This window comes from Jaculus jaculus, chromosome 20, assembly GCF_020740685.1.
Source record: "Jaculus jaculus isolate mJacJac1 chromosome 20, mJacJac1.mat.Y.cur, whole genome shotgun sequence".
NCBI lineage: Eukaryota > Metazoa > Chordata > Mammalia > Rodentia > Dipodidae > Jaculus > Jaculus jaculus.
This window is the reverse complement of record NC_059121.1, coordinates 3,157,557-3,176,818: the sequence shown is the minus strand read 5'-3', so window position 1 is coordinate 3,176,818 and position 19,262 is coordinate 3,157,557.

Genomic DNA, 19,262 nt, shown 5'->3' with positions numbered 1-19,262 from the left:
AATAAATAAAATATTTTTTTAAAAAGGAATAAAAAGTGGGGGGAGGGCTTGAGAGATGGCTTAGCGATTAAGGTGTCCACTTACAAAGCCAAAGGACCCCGGTTTGGTTCCCTAGGACCCACACAAGCCAAAGGCACGTGACAGTGCATGCATCTAGAGTTCATTTGCAGCAGCTGGAGGCCCTGGTGTGCCCATTCTCTCTCTCTCTCTGTTTCTCTATTTCTATCTGACTGCTTCTCTTAAATAAATAAATAAAATGTTTTGTAACTGCTCCTTGAAGACAGCTTTGTTTTAAATATTTTATTTTTATTTATTTATTTATTTGACAGAGAAAGCGGGGGAAGGGAGAGAATGGGCACACCAAGGCCTCCAGCCATTGCAAATGAACTTCAGACACATGCACCCCTTTGTGCTAATGTAGGTCCTAGGGAATCGGACCTGGGTCCTTTGGCTTTGCAAACACTTTAACCACTAAGCCATTCTTCCAGCCCAACAGCTTTGTTTGTATGATACTTTCACTTGGGTAGAGCCTGTAATTATTAATAATTCCATCCCATTCCAAACAAAATCTTACAGTTTTTTCTGTTTGGTACCCAGAACATAAACAATTTTAGAGTCATAATAATTGATTCTTCTCATCATAGTCAGTGCATAATGGGCATTCAGTCAATTACCACTAATCATGAGACTTTCTTTCCTTTCTGAAGATCATAGAAATTGAACATCTTGCCATAAAATTTAGAACACTGTCCTTGAGAGATTCCATTACAAAGGAAGCCTAAACTACCTCATAGAACTGCTTCCACAAATATAAATGAAGGGGGCTGGAGACATTTAAGGTGGTTGCTTGCAAAGCCAAAGGACCCAGGTTCGACTCCCCAGAGTCTATGTAAGCCAGATGCACTAGGGGGTGTACACATCTGGAGTTTGTCTGCAGTGGCTAGAGGCCCTGGCTTGCCCATTCTCTCTCTCTCTCTCCCTCTTTCTCGTCAAATAAATAAATAAATAAATAAATAAAATTATAAACAAAGGTTCAGTTCATCTGTGATATTTGGATTTCTTTCCCCTCATGTGATCTCTCTGATCTTTACTTTCATTTCCCCACCCTTCCCCCCACCACTTTCTACTTTCCTCCCTCCTTATTTTTAGGTGGTTTTAAAACAACGTTACATATAGAGAAATTGAACCATATGCAGTCCTTTAGATTTGGCAAATCCATGGCATCAAATCACCACTGCAAGCGTCATTGGGACCTCATCACCACTGTAGCGTCTCTGGTCTTTTTCACTACCCCTTCCCCATAATCCTCAGCCCCTGGAATTTGATTTCAGTTCCAATGATCTGCATTCTCCAGAACAGCATTATAAATGTTTTCATACAGCCTTTTTCAAAAAGTGAGATAAAGCCAAGCGTGGTGGTGCATGCCTTGAATCCCAGCACTCAGGAGGCAGAGGTAGGAGGATCACTGTGAAGTTCGAGGCCACTCTGAGACTACATAGTGAATTCCAGGTCAGCCTGGGATAGAGTGAGACACTACCTTGAAAAACAAGTGAGGTAATTCATATATCATAAAATCCATCCCTTTAAGGGTAGAATTTCCTGAGCAGCATTGTTCACATCACTCATAATCTGAGCACAGAAGGCTGAGACAGGAGGATGGCCATGAGTTTAAGGCTATCCTGGGATTCCTAGGGACTTCATTTCACCTCCTCCCATCCAGGAGTCCAGTTCAGGGACACTTCACACTTTCACTAGATCATGTAACTAACCCAGCTGTGTGATCCTGGAATGTTTGCATCCATCAAAAAGAAACTCCATGATGATTAACCATCATTCCCTCTGTTGCCAAGAAATCACAAATCCCTTTCTATTACTATAGATTTGGTTATACTAGGTATTTAATGTCAATGGAGTCACTCAAACTATGGTCTTTATATTCATTTTACAGAGAGAATGTGTATGGGTGTACTAGGGCTTTTTGCTGTTGCAGACAAATTCCAGACACAGCACCATGTTGTGTGTCTGGCATTACGTGGACACTGGGCTTGCAGGCTTTGCAAGCAAGTGCTTTTAACCACTGAGAAATCTCCCCAGCTTTGCACATTAAAAAAATTATTTATTTATTTGAGAGAGCAAAAGAGGAAGATAAAGAGAGAGAATGGGCCCAACAGAGCCTTTAGCCACTGCAAATGAACTTCAGACACATGTGCCACTTTGCGCATCTTATTTACGTGGATACTGAGGAATCGAACCTATGTCCTTAGGTTTTGCAGACAAGTGCCTTAACCACTGAGCCATCTCCTTTGTACATTTTTTTCATTGAATTCTTTAATACATACTGTTATTTCATTATATTCTTTTTTATTTTTAATTAATTAATTTATTTGAGAGTGACAGACAGAGATAGAGAGAGAAAAAAAGAGAATGGGCACGCCAGGGCCTCCAGCCACTGCAAACGAACTACAGAAGCATGAGCCCCCTTGTGCATCAGGCTAACGTGGGTCCTGGGGAATGGAGCCTCGAACTGGGGTCCTTAGGCTTCACAAGCAAGCGCTTAACCACTAAGCCATCTCTCCAGCCCTTGATTATATTCTTGATACAGATCCTCCTTTTTCCAGTAATCCTTGTTTTGATACCTTATTCATTTTTTAAAAGTATTTTTATTTATTCATTTGCAAGTAGAGAGAGACAGAGAAAGAGAGTGAGAACAAGAGAGAGAGAGAGAGAAAGAGAGACTGGGCATGCTAGGGCCTCCAGCTACTGCATATGTACAAACTCCAAACACATGCATCTCTTTGTACATATGGCTTTACATTGGTACTAGGGAATTGAACTCTGGTTGTGGTGGTTTGATTCAGGTGTCCCCCATAAACTTAGGTGTTCTGAATGCTAGGTTCCCAGCTGATGGAGATTTGGGAATTAATACCTCCTGGAGGGAGTGAATTGTTGGGGGCGGGCTTATGGGTATTATAGCCAGTTTCCCCATGCCAGTGTTTGGCACACTCTCCTGTTGCTATTGTTCACCTTTTGTTGGCCAGGGGGTGATGTCCACCCTCTGCTCATGCCATCGTTTTCCCCTGCCATCGTGGAGCTTCCCCTCGAGCCTGTAAGCCAAAATAAATCTCTTTTTCCCAGAAACTGCTCTTGGTTGGGTGATTTCTACCAGCAATGCGAACTGGACTGCAACAGTAAAGTGGTACCGAGGAGTGGGATTGCTGCTAGCCTCCTGACTATGTGGCTTCAGCCTTTCGTAGCTGATTTTCAAGAGGAATGTGGAAGGAGTTGAAACCTTGGCCTAAGAGATGTCTTGCAGTGCTGTAAGTACAGCTTGATGGACTATTCTGGTCTGAGCTGCAAGACCTGAAGGCAGTAAGAATTATGGACTGTGAGGTTTGGCTTATGAGGGTGAGAAAGAGCTTTGCTTGGACTGGGCTAGCAGTTAGTGTGAGAAGCTTGCTCTCATGCCCGTGTCCTGAGAAGCTGTGCAGGGTTGCTTTGCGTAGCAATGAACTGGTGTGTGCAGAGGGATATGGCACAGAAAGAAAAATCTTTGGGTGAACTGTTGCCCTGCAACTGAGAGATTATAACCTTTGAGACTGGGCTAGCTGACCTGCGCAGGGGACAACAAGAAGAATGTAGATTTTTTTGAAGGGGTCTGAGTGCTCAAGGAGTGTCCTGTTCTTCAAAGTCTGCTTTATTCCCCCCTGGATTAGCAAATTGGCACCCTACCTGGTATTGTGGAGTATAAGAAATGCTGGAAAGAGGGTCATTGAGTTTGCAACAAGTCTTGTGTTTTGGAAATGGCCATGGGCAGTGTGAAGCGGGTTTGCTGGTTGCCTGCATAGAGACCCCATGGGGCCGTGAGGATGAACCGTGGCTTGCAGTGGAGACCCAGTGGAGATGCCGGGACCACGAGATGGCTGCCAAGGAGCTGCTGGCCCGATGAAGTTTCCCAGGACTGTGAGTAGCCTAGCTGGAGGGGCGGAATTGGAATGCCAGAGACTTGTTGCTGGTTAGAATTATCAGACTTGGAGATTTGTCACTGGCTAGAGTTGCTGGACTTGAAGCTACAGAGTTTGATGTTTGCCCTGGTTATTTTAAATCTCGTATTGGTTGAATGTTTCTTTGCTATGCCCAATGCCATCTTTTGCAGTGTGAATATTTATTCTGTGCCATTATGGGTTTTTTGAGGTTATTTTTTGGTATTATGGCTCAGTTAAAAGATTTTGGACTATGGGGATGCATGAACATCATTGGGATTGATAAAAACTATGGGGACTTTTAAAGTCAGACTGAATGCATTATATTTTACATCATGTATGGATATCAGTTTATGGGGGCCAGGGGCTGAATGTGGTGGTTTGATTCAGGTGTCCCCCATAAACTTAGGTGTTCTGAATGCTAGGTTCCCAGCTGATGGAGATTTGGGAATTAACGCCTTCTGGAGGGAGTGTATTGTTGGGGGCGGGCTTATGGGTGTTATAGCCAGTTTCCCCATGCCAGTGTTTGGCCCATTCTCCTGTTGCTATTGTTCACCTTTTGTTGGCCAGGGCGTGATGTCCACCCTCTGCTCATGCCATCGTTCTCCCCTGCCATCGTGGAGCTTCCCCTCGAGCCTGTAAGCCAAAATAAATCTCTTTTTCCCAGAAACTGCTCTTGGTTGGGTGATTTCTACCAGCAAGGTGAATTGGACCACAACACTGGTCGTTAGGGTTTGCAGGCAAGCGTCTTCACCATTGAGCCATCTCTCCAGCTCCTCTGTTTACCTCTGTTCTCCATGTCAGAAAATGTGCACAGTGTTTTCAAGGTCCATGTTGAAGCATGAGTCAGTCCTTCATTCCTCTTAATGACTATGTAACATTCCATTGCATGGAAATAGATTTTGTTTACTCATTCAGCAGTTGATGAATTTGTTTCTTTGTACTTTTTTTGGATGAGTTAAATCATATATCTCTGAACATGCACATACAAGTTTTCATATGAGCATATGTTTTAAATTCTTTTGAGTGTGTTTATTTTCTTGGGAAGTTAACAATTTTTTCCAAGTGCTATACCATTTTATATTTCTACTAGCAATGTGGGTTTCTAATTTTCTCCAGTAGTTGTTGCTGTCCATCTGTTTGATGACAAATGTCTTGGAGAATGGGAGATGGCATTGTATTATGCATGTCATTTATAATTTTGCAATAATTAATGATGCTGAGAATCTTTTCATCTCTCAGTTGGCCATCTGTATTCTTCTTTTTAAAAAATATGTATTTGTATTCAGAGACACAGAGAGGGGAGAGAGAGATAGAGAACAACAGAGAAATAGTGGGCATGCCAGGGCATTTAGCCAGTCCAAACCAACTCCAGACACATATGCTGCCATGTGCATCTGACTTATGTGGGTTCTAGGGAACCGAACCTAAGTCCTTAAGCTTTGTAGGCAAGCATGTTAACTGCTAAGCTATCTCTCCAGCCCCTGCATTCTTTCTTGAAGAAATATCTAAATATTATAACTTGAATTGTTATTTCTACAGTGGTTTTTAACTTCTTTCACACAACATAATCCTTTGCAACTTAATGTTACATTCTTGTTTATTGTTAATCACTAATCCACTGTACAAATACACTATTATGTCTTATACATTTATCATTTTATGGACATTTGGAGTGATTCCAGTTTAAATCAATCGTGATTAAAAGTGCAAACACTTTTCTGCAAGTTTTTGTTTGTACATATGTTTTCATTTATCAAGGGTAAATAATTAGGCATAGGATCATCAAATCATATGGTTAGTATATGTTAAGCTTTATAAGAAACAAACTGATTTTCAAAGCTGCTGTGCCATCTGAGAGATGAGATAACTTATTCCTTAAATGTTCCTTGCCAGCACTTAGTAAGTTTAGTCTTAGAATTTTGCTACTGGGTTACAAGAATATTGAGACTTAATTGTAGTTTCCACTTGACTGTTCCAAAGATGATACTGTTGGTGTGATTATCCTTTATATACAGTATACATTGCAATGTTCCTTGCTTACATTAAGATGCTTTCGAAGTTATATCTACAGAAAACCTGAGTAGAACTTCCAGTTTCCCATATACTTTTTAGCACCTTAGTGCCTTTACCACTTGCTTATTTTATATATTTTACAAATATCATATAGATAAAGTTTCTGAGCCCTGAAAATCTTCTGTACTTCACCTATTCATCCCATCCTTCCTCCAAACATGACTGCTGGTGGCCACAACCCCCTTCCTTCTTTGTGTTCTCTTATTATCCTCACTCTACCCAGAATATCATAAAATGCGGCAGAGGTGGCAGAAAGAATGTAAGAGCCAAAGGAAGGGTAGGACTCCTTACAACGTGCTCCTCCAGACACAAAATGGCCTGCATATCCATGACCTCACAGTGCCTGACACTACCTACACGAGACCATCATAATAGGAATAAAAAATCATGACATCGGGCTGGAGAGATGGCTTAGCGGTTAAGTGCTTGCCTGTGAAGCCTAAGGATCCTGGTTCGAGGCTCAGTTCCCCAGGTCCCACGTTAGCCAGATGCACAAGGGGGCGCATGCGTCTGGAGTTCGTTTGCAGAGGCTGGAGGCCCTGGCGTGCCCATTCTCTCTCTCTCCCTCTGTCTTTCTCTCTGTGTGTGTCACTCCCAAATAAATAAATAAATAATTTTTTAAAAAATCATGACATCAAAATAAAATAGAAACTGACTGAGATGGGGAGGGGATATGATGGAGAGTGGAGATTCAAAGGAGAAAGTGAGAGGGGGAGGGGAAGGAGGGTATTACCATGGGATATTTTTTGTAATCATGGAAGCTGTTAATAAAAATTTGAAATTAAAGAAAGATATCATAGAATTGATATTATATGGTAAATATCCTTTTCAGATTGGCTTCTTTTCCTTAGAAACATCTACATTTCTTCCATGTGTTCTTATGACTTGATATCTTATTTATTGTTATTGGCAGATAGAATTCTATTGTATAGATATTCCATGGTTTATGCATTATCTCTTAAAAGGCTTTGTTTGCCTCCCAGCTTTATGAACCATCTGTACAGCTGCAATGAACATTTGTAGGTAGGTTTTCAACCCATTTGGGTTAATAGTGAAAGAATAAATGTTGGCTCATATGGCAAGAGCATATTCAGTTTTTAAGAAATTTCAGAATGTCTTCCAAAATAGCCATACCATGTTACATTGTCATAGCAATGAAGGGAAGTTTCCATAACCACAACTCCCTGACAGTACTTGGTGTTGGCTGAAGAGCCCAAACCAAAGTAACGCCATGACAGACTTTAATTACATTAATAGGTCTAAGTTTCTTTTGCCCTGCAGGGCCCAAACTACTGACACAGCACTTTGTATTTACTGGGGAAACAACCTCAAACTGCTCAGGACCCAAAATATTCCCTGTAACAGGCCAATCAAAAAGTACCAAGTAGATGTTATACATTCCTGTGGCTCTCCTGACTATAGACTAGTTTGCTTAACGGTCCTCAGCTACCATATAGCCAATCAGCTTGCAACATACATACTCTTGCTAAATGTCAACCAATCATGTAACTGCTACGTTAGAAATTCCCCTTTGTTTGAACCTAAAAGAAGCTTCTCCCGGATGTCATTCGGGGCTCTTGGACAGACCCATGGCGTTGGTAAAGTTTGGAGCCCAAGCTTAAGCCGAAAATAAAGCTCTTTGCTGTTGCATACATATCCAACTCTCTTGGTGGCCTTTGGGGACTCTGTGATCTGGGTATAACATTGTCAGTGCTTTAGATTTTAGCCATTCTGATAGTTTTATTGGCTTCACGTTGTTTTCATTTACATTTTCCTAACGATCTGAAAGTGTCAATTATCTGAAATGCTGCAGACAGAAGGATTTCAATTCTGAAATAATTAATTGCATTTTGGAATACTTGCACATCTATAATGAAATATCTTGGTGATGGGACCTAAGCATAGGCATGGCATGGATTTATATTTCATAGATACACAGTCTAGTGGGAATATCTTATAATATGTGTAATGTGCCTGCCCTTTGCAACCTGCAACATGAGATTAGGTGTAGAACATTCCGTGTGCGGCTTCGTGTCAGTTCTCAGAGAACGTTCCGTTTTGGAGGTTGGATTTTCAGATTAGAGGTGCAGATAGTGTGATGCTGGGCAATTGTTCAGATGCTTATTTGCCAACCACTTTGCTGAGGTGCCTGTTCAGATTTTGGCACATATATTTTTAAAACTTTTAAAAAATTATTTATTTATTTATTAGGGAGAGAGAGAGAGAGAAAGAATGGGCGCACCAGGGCCTCCAGCCACTGCAAATGAACTCCAGATGTGTGAGGCCCCTTGTGCATCTGGTTTACGTGGGTCCTGGGGTGTTGAACTGGGATCCTTTTGCTTTGCAGGCAAGCACCTTAACCACTAAGTCATCTCTCCAGCCCTTGGCCCAGTTTTTTTTTTTTTAATTATTTATTTATTTATTTGAGAGCAACAGACACAGAGAGAAAGACAGATAGAGGGAGAGAGAGAATGGGCGCACCAGGGCTTCCAGCCTCTGCAAACAAACTCCAGACGCGTGTGCCCCCTTGTGCATCTGGCTAACGTGGGACCTGGGGAACCAAGCCTCGAACCGGGGAACTTAGGGTTCACAGGCAGGTGCTTAACCACTAAGCCTTCTCTCCAGCCCTGGCCCAGTTTTTAATTAGGCTGTTTGGCTTCTCACTGCTGATTTTTAAGAGTTGTATAGGATTTGGAAGCCAGTGTTTTGTCAGACACACATTTTGCAATAATTTTCTCCCATTCTTTGGTTTTTCTTTTCATTCTTTTGTTAACATTTTAAAAAAAATTTTTGGTATAGGCAAAGCTTTGTTTTTTAGCAAGTACAGATTACAGATTTTTCCTTCTTCTTGAATAGATTATGCCTTCTTTTGTCATTAGAAAGCTGTTCCCAAATCCATTGTCACCTCAAGTTTGTAGCATGTTATCTGTAGAAGTGTCAAACCCAGTCCTATGGCTCTAAATGTTACATTTCAGTCTATGATCCCACCTGAGACAACTTCAGAGGAAGTTCTGTGTTTTTAGATTCTACTCTTGCATGTGGCTGTCCAATGACTTCAGCATGGTTTCTTCACTGAGTTTCCCTTCTTTGTAAAACATCTGTTACATTAAATCAGAGTTGGGTGTCCATTCTGTTCCATGTGATACGGTAAATATAATATACTCCTCTATCATTCCAATACCCAGTCTGGACTGCTGTAGCAAAATGAGTGTTGATGTCAAATGCTGGTCTTTATGTTGTATTCTTCTTTATTAATACAAAGTTAGCTGCCCTAAACCTTTTATTTTCCTTTAGAATTAAGTTAATGATATCCAAAAAATAGCATGTTGGGTGTTTTAATAAAATTTTAATCAAATTTATGGATCTAGTTGGAAAAAAATCTAATAACATGACAATATTCAATTTTCCTATTTATGTACATGTAAAGTTTCTACATTTACTCAGAACTTCACTTCCTTTCATCAGAGTTTTGTATTTCTTCCTCACTCATATATGTATTTGGTTAGAGTCATATCAAAAGATATAATTCTAGTTTCTAATTTACATGGTATTGTTTGATTTTTCTCAACTTTCTATTATTCATTTCTTTTGTTGTTGTTGTTTTATTTTTTGTGGATGTCTGTCTTTCTATTGTGAATGGACCTAATTGCTCATTTCTGTTATGAGAGAAAAGTAATTCACTTGTGTATATTAACTGATAAAAACTTTTTAACTCCAGGAGGTTTTCTTCCTAACTGTTTGGAATTTTCTACATAGACAATCATATTATATGTAGAGACAAATTTATTTCTTCCTTCCCAATTGGTTTATCATTTGTTCGTTTTTTTATGTTGTTACCTCAAGTATCATCTCACATAGTGTGCCGTAGGAAGAGCATGAGTAGAATATTTTCATTGTTCCTTATCTTTGGAAAAAGCATTTAGATTCTAACTTTTAAGTATAACATAGTTTTTACTGATTTATTAGAAAAAGTTCCCTCTCTCACCAGCTTGCTAAGAGGTTTTTCATTTTTTTTTTTTATCATAGAGAGGTATTACATTTTGGCAAATGCTTTTTTCAAATCTCATGAAATGATCACAAGAATTTTTCTTTGGCCTTTTTGGTGAGTGGGTTATATTAATTATCATTATTATTATTTTATTTTTGAGGTGGGATCTTGCTCTAGCCCAGGCTGACCTGAAACTCACTCACTCTGTAATCTTAGGGTGGTCTCAAATTCGTGGTGATCCACCTACCTCAGCTTCCCAAGTGCTAGGAGCCAAGGTGTGCACCACTATAATTGGCCAATGTTATTTTTTTTTAATGTTGAATTGGTTTTGCATATCTAGAGTAAGTCTTATCTGTTCATTGTTTTATATTTTGTTGACTTGAGTATGCTAATGTTTTGTAGAAAATTTTTATATGCAAATTCATAAGATATGTCACATTTATAGCTTTCCTTTCTTTCAATATCTTGGTAAGATCATAGTGTCAGAGTAAGTCAGAAAACAGATCTTCTGTTTCTATTTTGGGCAGAGATGATGAAGGATTGATATGATTTCTTCCTTAAGTATTTGCTACAGTCCACTAGCAATTCCATCAAGCTTGATGTTTACTGGTTGAAAATTTAATTATCAATTAAATATATATTAATAAATATGGACCAATACAAGAGATCTTTGGCTGCCTATTTAAATTCTTGCAACATTTTTATTTTAAGGAATTGATCCATTTCATTTAGATTATTATTAAACTTGTGTGCTTAGTTATTCACATAATTATTTATTTCTTTATTTGAAAGAAAGCGAGCAAGAAACAGGGATAGAGAGAGAGTATAGAAACACCAAGGTCTCTAGCCACTGCAAACAACCTCCAGATACCTGTGCCACTTTGTGCATCTGGCTTATGTGGGTACTGGGGAATCAAACCTAGGTCCTTAGGCTTTGCAGACAAGTTGCTTAACTTCTAAGCCATCTCTCTAGTTCCATTCATGATATCCTTTTATTGTCTTTTAATGCACATATAATCCATGGTGATCATCCTTATTTCATTTTTCTGCTGTAACAACTTGTATATTTTCTCTTATGTCTTAGCCTGGCAAAAGGTTTATCAATATTATTGATCTTTTGAAAGAAGCAACTTTAGTTTGGTCGATTTTCTGTATTGATTTGCTATTTCTAATTTCATGGATTTGTGCCCTTATTATTTCATTTTCCCCGTTTATGTTGAATCTAATTTGCTCTTCTCTTTCTAGTTTCCTAAAGTAGAAGTTAGATGTCTGATGTCTTATTTTTTAACCTGCCCTAATATATCCATCTGATACTGTAAATATTCCTCTAGGGCTAGAGAGAGATGAGTTAGCAGTTGAGGTGCTTGACTGCAAAGTATAAGGTCCCAAGTTTGATTCCCCAGAGCCCATGTAAGCCAGATGCACATGGTGGTGCATGCATCTGAAGTTCATTTGCAAAAGCTAGAGGCCCTGGCATTCCTGGCATTCTTTCTTTCTCTCCCTCTCTCTCAAGTAAATAAAGGAAAATAATTTTTAAAAGAAAAACTATTCCTCTAAACTATGCCTTGTAAATGTATTCCATGTTTATGATTCTCTGTAACTACCTCACTCACTACATACAGTTTGGCAATAACAGTCACTAGCAATGACTTTAAAACACATTTGTGGGCTGGAGAGATGGCTTAATGGTTAAGCGCTTGCCTGTGAAGCCTAAGGACCCTGGTTCAAGGTTCGTATTCCCCAGGACCCATGTTAGCCAGATGCACAAGGGGGCGAACGCGTCTTGAGTTCGTTTGCATTGCCTGGAGGCCCTGGCATGTCCATTCTCTCTATCTTCCTCTTTCTCTGTCTGTCGCTCTCAAATAAATAAATAAAAACAAACAAAAAATGTTTAAGAAAAACCCCACACATTTTTAGGACCTGACATTCCACATCTGTAACCACTGCTGGGTTTGAGTATGATACGTTCCCTCCGAAACTCATATCGACGTTTGCTCACTGTGGTACTGGTGTTGGGAAGTTGGCTTTAAAAGGATGGGTAAGGACTGAAGAGAGAGAGGGCTTAGCAGTTAAGGCCCTTGCCTGCAATTCCCCAGAACCCACGTAAGCCAGCTGGACATGGCAGCACGTGCACCTGGAGTCCGTTTGCTGTGGCTAGGGGCCCTGGTGTGCCCCTCCTCCATCTCTCTCTTTTGGCGGCACCATAATCACGGATACCACCACCTCCAAACCCCATGTTAGAATGCTCTTTACAAAGCACCCAATCTTAGGCATGCTGTTATAACAAGTGGGGATGAACTGAGACCCCAGATGACTTTGGCCACGTGATGTGGCCATGCACGGTTGCAAACACAATTAGTCTCAGACATGAAGTTCAGGTTTAGCCTGCCACACTTGTACATTTAGTCTCTCTTACTAGAGCCCACACCCTGACCAGGGGCAGAATAAAGGACCCACTGTTCTCCACTTGGATTGTTCATAACCTCCGCCAACCTAAATAAGTTTACCCAGGTTCAATCTCATGTTTGAGCAGTCTTGGGCATTAGTTTTAGTAGGCCCCCTGGGACAGGTAACTTAACTTCTCATGCTGCAGATTCTCAATTCGGAGGGTGAGTTCATACATTAAAATGAATGCTGCTCCTTAATGACTTGTTGGAATATTTAGAAGCTTTTTCTAGACAAAGGCATAATGCTAAAATGACTAAAAGAATATGCCTGCCACCTAGTAGGAAATGAAGCAAACATGGAAGTGATTCTGTTAGTTTATCTAAACAAATCAAATAGCTCAAACATAAGAAGATAGGAACGTGGGGCTGGATAGATTGCTCAGTGGTTAAGGCACTTGCCTGCAAAGCCTAGTGACTGGAGTTTCACTCTCAAGCACCCACATAAAGCCAGAGGAGTTCCTTTGCAGTGAATAAGACCCTGGAGTGCCAGTTCTCCACCTCTCTATCTCCTTGCAAATAAATAAATAACATTTTATAACAAGAAGATGGAAACTTCTGGATGCTGTATTCTTCCATTTAAGTAGTTTCATATATGTACATATTTCTCTTTATATATTTTTTAGAGCAGCAGTCACTGTCTCACAGATAATCCAAAGCAGTATTGCCTCCTTGTTCAGTTTTTCCAGCAGTGATAGTATATTTTTGTGGATTTTTTTTTGATTTATTTGAGAGGGATTGAAAGAGAGAGAATGGATGCACCAGGGCCTCGAGCCACTGCAAATGGACTCCAGATGCATGCAACACCTTGTACATCGGCTTACGTGGGTCCTGGGGAATTGAACCAAGGTCTTTTGGCTTTGCAGGCAAGCACCTTAACAGCCAAGCCATCTTTCCAGCCCTTTTGTGGTTTTTGGAGGTAGGTTCTCGCTCTAGCCCAGGCTGACCTAGAATTTACTATGTAGTCTCAGGGTGGCCTCGAACTCATGGTGATCCTCCTACCTCTGCCTCCCAAGTGCTGGGATTGAAGGTGTACACCATCACATATAGCAGGATTGGGGTGAGATAAATGGACATTTTTGTTAAAAATAAGAAGCCGCATGCACTGGGCCTATCATTTCCAACTGTCAAGATTATAAACAACCAAAGCACTTTGCTATGCATAAAGCCAAACAAAGGCCAAAAGGATGTTGTCTAAAGGTGATTAGAATGTGTGTTTTTATGGGAACAAGATGTGGCCACCCTCTGGCTCAGAGTCCATCTACTTTGGTCTGTTTATAGATGGAATTCCAAAGTGAATGAATCTACTTCCTGCGTCCCCCCTCCCCCGTCACATATGGATCAGTTACCTTGAAGTGTTTGGATGGGAAAAAATGCTATTTGTCATTTATTGACATCTAAACAGCTGCATTCTAGCAATGTTAGCATAGTTTTTAATATTTAGTAAATAAACGTGAGCATTTGTCACAGTATACAAACGCACGGACCTGGGGTTTAAATTCAATTAATTTGTCTTCAACTTTAAGTTTCTCCACTTTTCCGATTTTCTTAAACTCTCGTCACATTTACCAGCTTGGCTGGGCAAGGACAGAAAGCAAACTGTAGCCATGTAGTCAGTCCCTTAACTCTCAAAATCCACTGCGCCAAACCTGCTTGTATTTGAAATGCTTGTCTGTTGAAAGTTTAAAAGAATTTACTTGGAGAGCAAGAGTGAGTTATTTGAAATGTACTGGCTTGAAAATCATGGAATGATTAGAGGCATCATTACATATATATATATATAAAATTTGTTTATTTAAGAGCAACAGAGAGAGAGAGAGCGAATGAGAATGGGTGTGCCAGGAACTCATGGCAATCCTCATACCTCTGCCTCTCGAGTGCTGGGATTAGAGGCATGTGCCACCACGCCCGGCTTAAGTATATTTTAATAAAGCAGTTTCTAGGGCTGACTAGGGTAGCTGTGTAACAACTACTGGGTTATTATTAATTTCCAGCCACTGCAAATGAACTCCAGAAGCATGAGCTCCCTTGTGCATCTGGCTAACGTGGGTACAGGGGAATCAACCCTTGAACCGGTGTCCTTAGGCTTCACAGGCAAGCGCTTAACCGCTAAACCATCTCTCCAGCCCATCATTATAATTTTTACATCCTGAATAAAATACACAAGAAAGACATGCATTTGTTTGTAATTCCACCATGAGACTCATCTTCAGCCACAGTAATTGTGTGCTTCAAATTTGCACCATTCATTAGCCATCCACTTGTAGTTTACATTAAACTCTGGTTCATTTCAGTATTTCATAGGAACAAGGGTATATAGCAACTTATTCCTAACGGTGATAGCCAAGCTTATCAGTCAACAATATTTAAACAGTGTGCCATTTCCAATTTATTTCCTTCCAAGAGCAAAGGTGGTCTGCCATTGGACACTTCAATTATATTCACGGAAAATTGCTTAGCAGAACATCTTGAATTAAAATAATGGCCCATTAATAATGAAACAAACATTTCAATCCATTGAGAGATGAATTTTGTAATTAAAATTCTATTTTGTTGTTGAAGCATATATAAATATAAAAGCAATTTGAAGAAATTCTCATCACATATACATACGTGCATGTGTGTGTGCTCAGAATAAACATGTTTGTTTTTCCCTGCTAAATATATATATATATTTTTTTTCTTTTATTCTTCTTTGAGGTAGGGTCTCACTCTAGCTCAGGCTGACCTGGAAATCACTCTGTAGCCTCAGGGTGCCCTCAAACTCATGGCAATCCTCATACCTCTGCCTCTCGAGTGCTGGGATTAGAGGCATGCGCCACCACGCCCGGCTTAAGTATATTTTAATAAAGCAGTTTCTAGGGCTGACTAGGGTAGCTGTGTAACAACTACTGGTTATTATTAATTTCCAGTTACCTCTCTTATGCACTCCCCATTCTAGCAAGTTTAAAACTTTCAAGTCCGGATTCTATTACCATGTTTCTCTTTTCAGAAGACCAAGAAGAAATAAACCCTTTTATTTTAGCATTGGAGTTATTAGACCATGAAACACCACCTTAATATAATCTAAATTATCTAGAAAAAAATGTGAAGAGTGTCGGTGTTAGATCTTCCTTAAAAGTGTGGTGAATAAAATTCAGTATGATTCTGTCCAGTTCTGAGTTTACTTTGTTGAGTGACGTTTATTTATCACTTCAGTCTCCTTCCTTGTTACAGATCTGTTTATGTTGTTTATATCTTCTTGATTTAATTTTGACAGGTCACAAATGCTTAGGAATTCATTCATTTCCTCCAGATTTCCCATTTTCTTGGAGTATAAGTTTTCAATATATTCCCTAATGGTTCTCTGAACTTCAAGTCTATTGTGATCACCCCCTTTCTTACCTGTAATTTTATCAGTTTAGAATTTCTCCCTCTCTCTTCCTTAGTTTGGTTAAGCATTTTATAATTTTATCTTTGCAAAGAGCAAACACTGATGGATGGAGTCTATATATTACTCGTTTAGTCTTGGTTTCATTGATTTGTCTTAATCTTTATTATTTCTTGCCATCAGTGGCATTTGGGTTTGGCCCGTTCTTATTTTTAAAGAATCTTGAAGTATTGTTATTACATTATTTATTGAAGATCTTGCAGATTTGTCAGTTGAGCACTTTATAAACTGTCTTCTTACAACTCCCTCAGCTGCACCCCAGGGCTTCTGAGAAGCTGTATTATCACTTGCATTTCCACTTAGAAATTTTCAGATTTTCTGCCTGATTTCTTTAATGACATTCAATCAGACCTAGGTTCTTCAAATTCTGAGTAACCATGTGTTCCTTGGTTTCTTTTGCTGTTGATTTCTAGCTTTTATTCTGCTATGTTCTGATAACAAAAACCTAATCATTTTTTTTAATGTTTTATTTATTTATTTGAGAGAGAGGCAGAGAGGGAGAATGGCAATGCCAGGGCCCTCAGCTTCTGCAAACAAACCCCAGACGCATGTGCCACCTTGTGCATCTGGCTTACGTGGGTGCTGGGGAATCGAACCTACGTCTTAGGGCAAAACAAGCAAGAGCCTTAAGTACTAAGCCATCTCTCGAGGCCTGAAAATATTTTTTAAGGCTGGATTTGTGGTTTAAATTTTAAAGAAGATTCTGTGAGCTACTAGACAGCATGTGTATCCCATACCCGTTGGACAGAATATTCGGTAGATCTGTTAATAAAATGGGTGCTCCAAGAAGAAGCTCCAGAAGGCTCCTTGTTGGTTTTGAGTTAAGAAGATAAATCTTGGTAGATAAATGTTGCATATATACACAATGGAGTTTCTGCTAACCATACAGAAAACTAAAATTGTGTCATTTTAAGGAAAATCATAGAATGGGAAGTCATTATTTTAAGTGAAATAAAATGTATTCAAAAAGACAAGTATAGTATTTTCCCTCAAATGCAGATCCTATGTTTAACTTGTATATGTAAATGCATTCAAAACTTCACATCTACATAATGATGATGTAAAGAGGACCAGGATAGGAGAAGAAGAAATCTTAAGGGAGGGCAGAAGAGGAGATAATGCAAAATGTATAAGAATGTAAGAGGGGAAAGGAAGAAAGGAACCAGCAAGAGGAAAGGTAAAAGGATGCAGGGAATGGGGACAAAGAAGAAAATATTATATATATATTTACACACATATATATATTCACAAGACAAACAAGAATGTGTGTGTGTATGTGTGTGTGTGTGTGTATACACATATATATTCACATAAGACATTGCACAGTCTCCTTAGAAAGTCGTTGCCTCTAGTGGGGAACAGATTGTCCCAGAATTAAAATCAAACTGACCCCAAGTATCTTCATTTTATCTCAGAACAAAATAGCAAAGCAAAACACATAAAATTTTGAGGATAGAATGAATTGTAACATGTAAAGTTACTATGAACTAAGTCTAAACAAAAATTTTCAAGCATAGAAAAAAATAACAAAAAAATTCAGGTTATACCAAATCAATATGTACAGCATAGGCAACATGTATAAGACAAATGATTCAACTAGAAGATGAGAATATTAAAAGGATTATTGTCCTTACCCTCATGTGTTCAGGAAGGTAAGAGAAAATATAAACATGATAGAAATGGTAGCTGTTTTAAAAAGTTTTCAGCGCTGGGCATGGTGGCACACACCTTTAGTCCCAGCACTCAGGAGGCAGAAGTAGGAAGATCGCCTAGAGTTTGATGCCACCCTGAGACTACATAGTGAATTCCAGGTCAGCCTGGGCTAGAGTGAGTCCCTCCCTTGAAAACAAAACAAGAAGAAAAGTTTTCAGTGAAACTTCTAGAGATTAAAAATATTGTACAACGAGATTAAAAAGTCAATGAATTAGATTGATTAGCCTTATGGAAGAAAAATTGCTAATATTAAGACGTGACAATACAACTCCCCAAAAATGTAATACACAGAGGAAAAAAAGAATGAAAGATTTAACGGAATATCAGTGAGCTCTGAGATAACATCAAGGGACCTCCACACAAAGATAGAAAGGTAGGGGCTGGCGAGATGGCTCAGCAGTGAAGGTGCTTGTCTGCAAAGCCTAACAACCCAAGTTCAATTCCCCAGTCCTCATGTAAAGCCATATGCACAAAGTGGCACATGCATCTCAAGTTCATGTACAGTGGCTACAGGCCCTGGTGTGCCTATTCTCTCCCCATCTCTGCTTGCAAATAGATAAATACTAAGAAAAGGTCGAAAGGTAAAGTAACAGAGAAATAATTTGGAAAAAAAATAATGTGGGTCTGGGGAGATTCCTCAGTTGTTAAAGGCTTTTAACCGCGAAGGTGAGGACCTGAGTTTAGACACTTAGCGCTGCACCCATGTAACTTGACCCTAGGAATGAAATAAATAACTCTTCATTGACGAGCCCTAAGGAAAAGGAGAAATGCTGACCGCCTTACGGTCAAAACACTCACCATAAAGCCGCTCAGGGTGCTACATGAGAACACGGACCAAGAAGAGACCTTAGAAATAGCAACATATAAACAAAATGTGATGCTCAATAAACTATAAAAAGAAATCCTGGCATAGAAACCTGTGATGACAGATAACAACTGAACTAAAAAAGCACAACACACAAACTAAGTTCCAACACACAGAAGACAAGGTTGTTGAACTTGAAAATAGATTGTTTCACATCATCTGTTCTAGTGATAAAATAGTTGGGGGAGGAAGTAATGAAATACAAATAAGAATGCTTATGAAATTCACGAGATATCACCAAACAAGTCAACATAGGCTTTATGGTATACCAATGGGAAGAAGAAATGGGCACATGTCATCATTTAAGACCTTCAATGATTCCTTTTGGTTCTAACCCTTCAAGCAAAAGCTAAAGATGGTCTAGACTCTGTCTTAAAAAAATACAGCGGAAGCCAGCTGTGGTGATGCACGCCTTTAATCCCAGCACTCAGGAGGCAGAGGTACGAGGATCACAATGAGTTCAAGGCCATCTTCAGACTACATAGTGAATGCCAGGTCGGCCTGGGTTAGAGTGAGACCCTATCTCAAAAACCAAAACAATAAGTAAAAAAGAAAAGCTGAAGCTGGGCGTGGTGGTGCATGCCTTTAATCCCAGCACTCAGGAGGCATAGGTAGGAGGATCGCCATGAGTTCGAGGCCACCCTGAGACTACATGGTGAATTCCAGGTCAGCCTGAGCTAAAGTGAAACCCTACCTCGGAAGACCAAAAAAGAAAAAAAAAAAAAAAAAAGTAAGGAAAAGCTGAGAAAAATTGGGAGAGCACCGG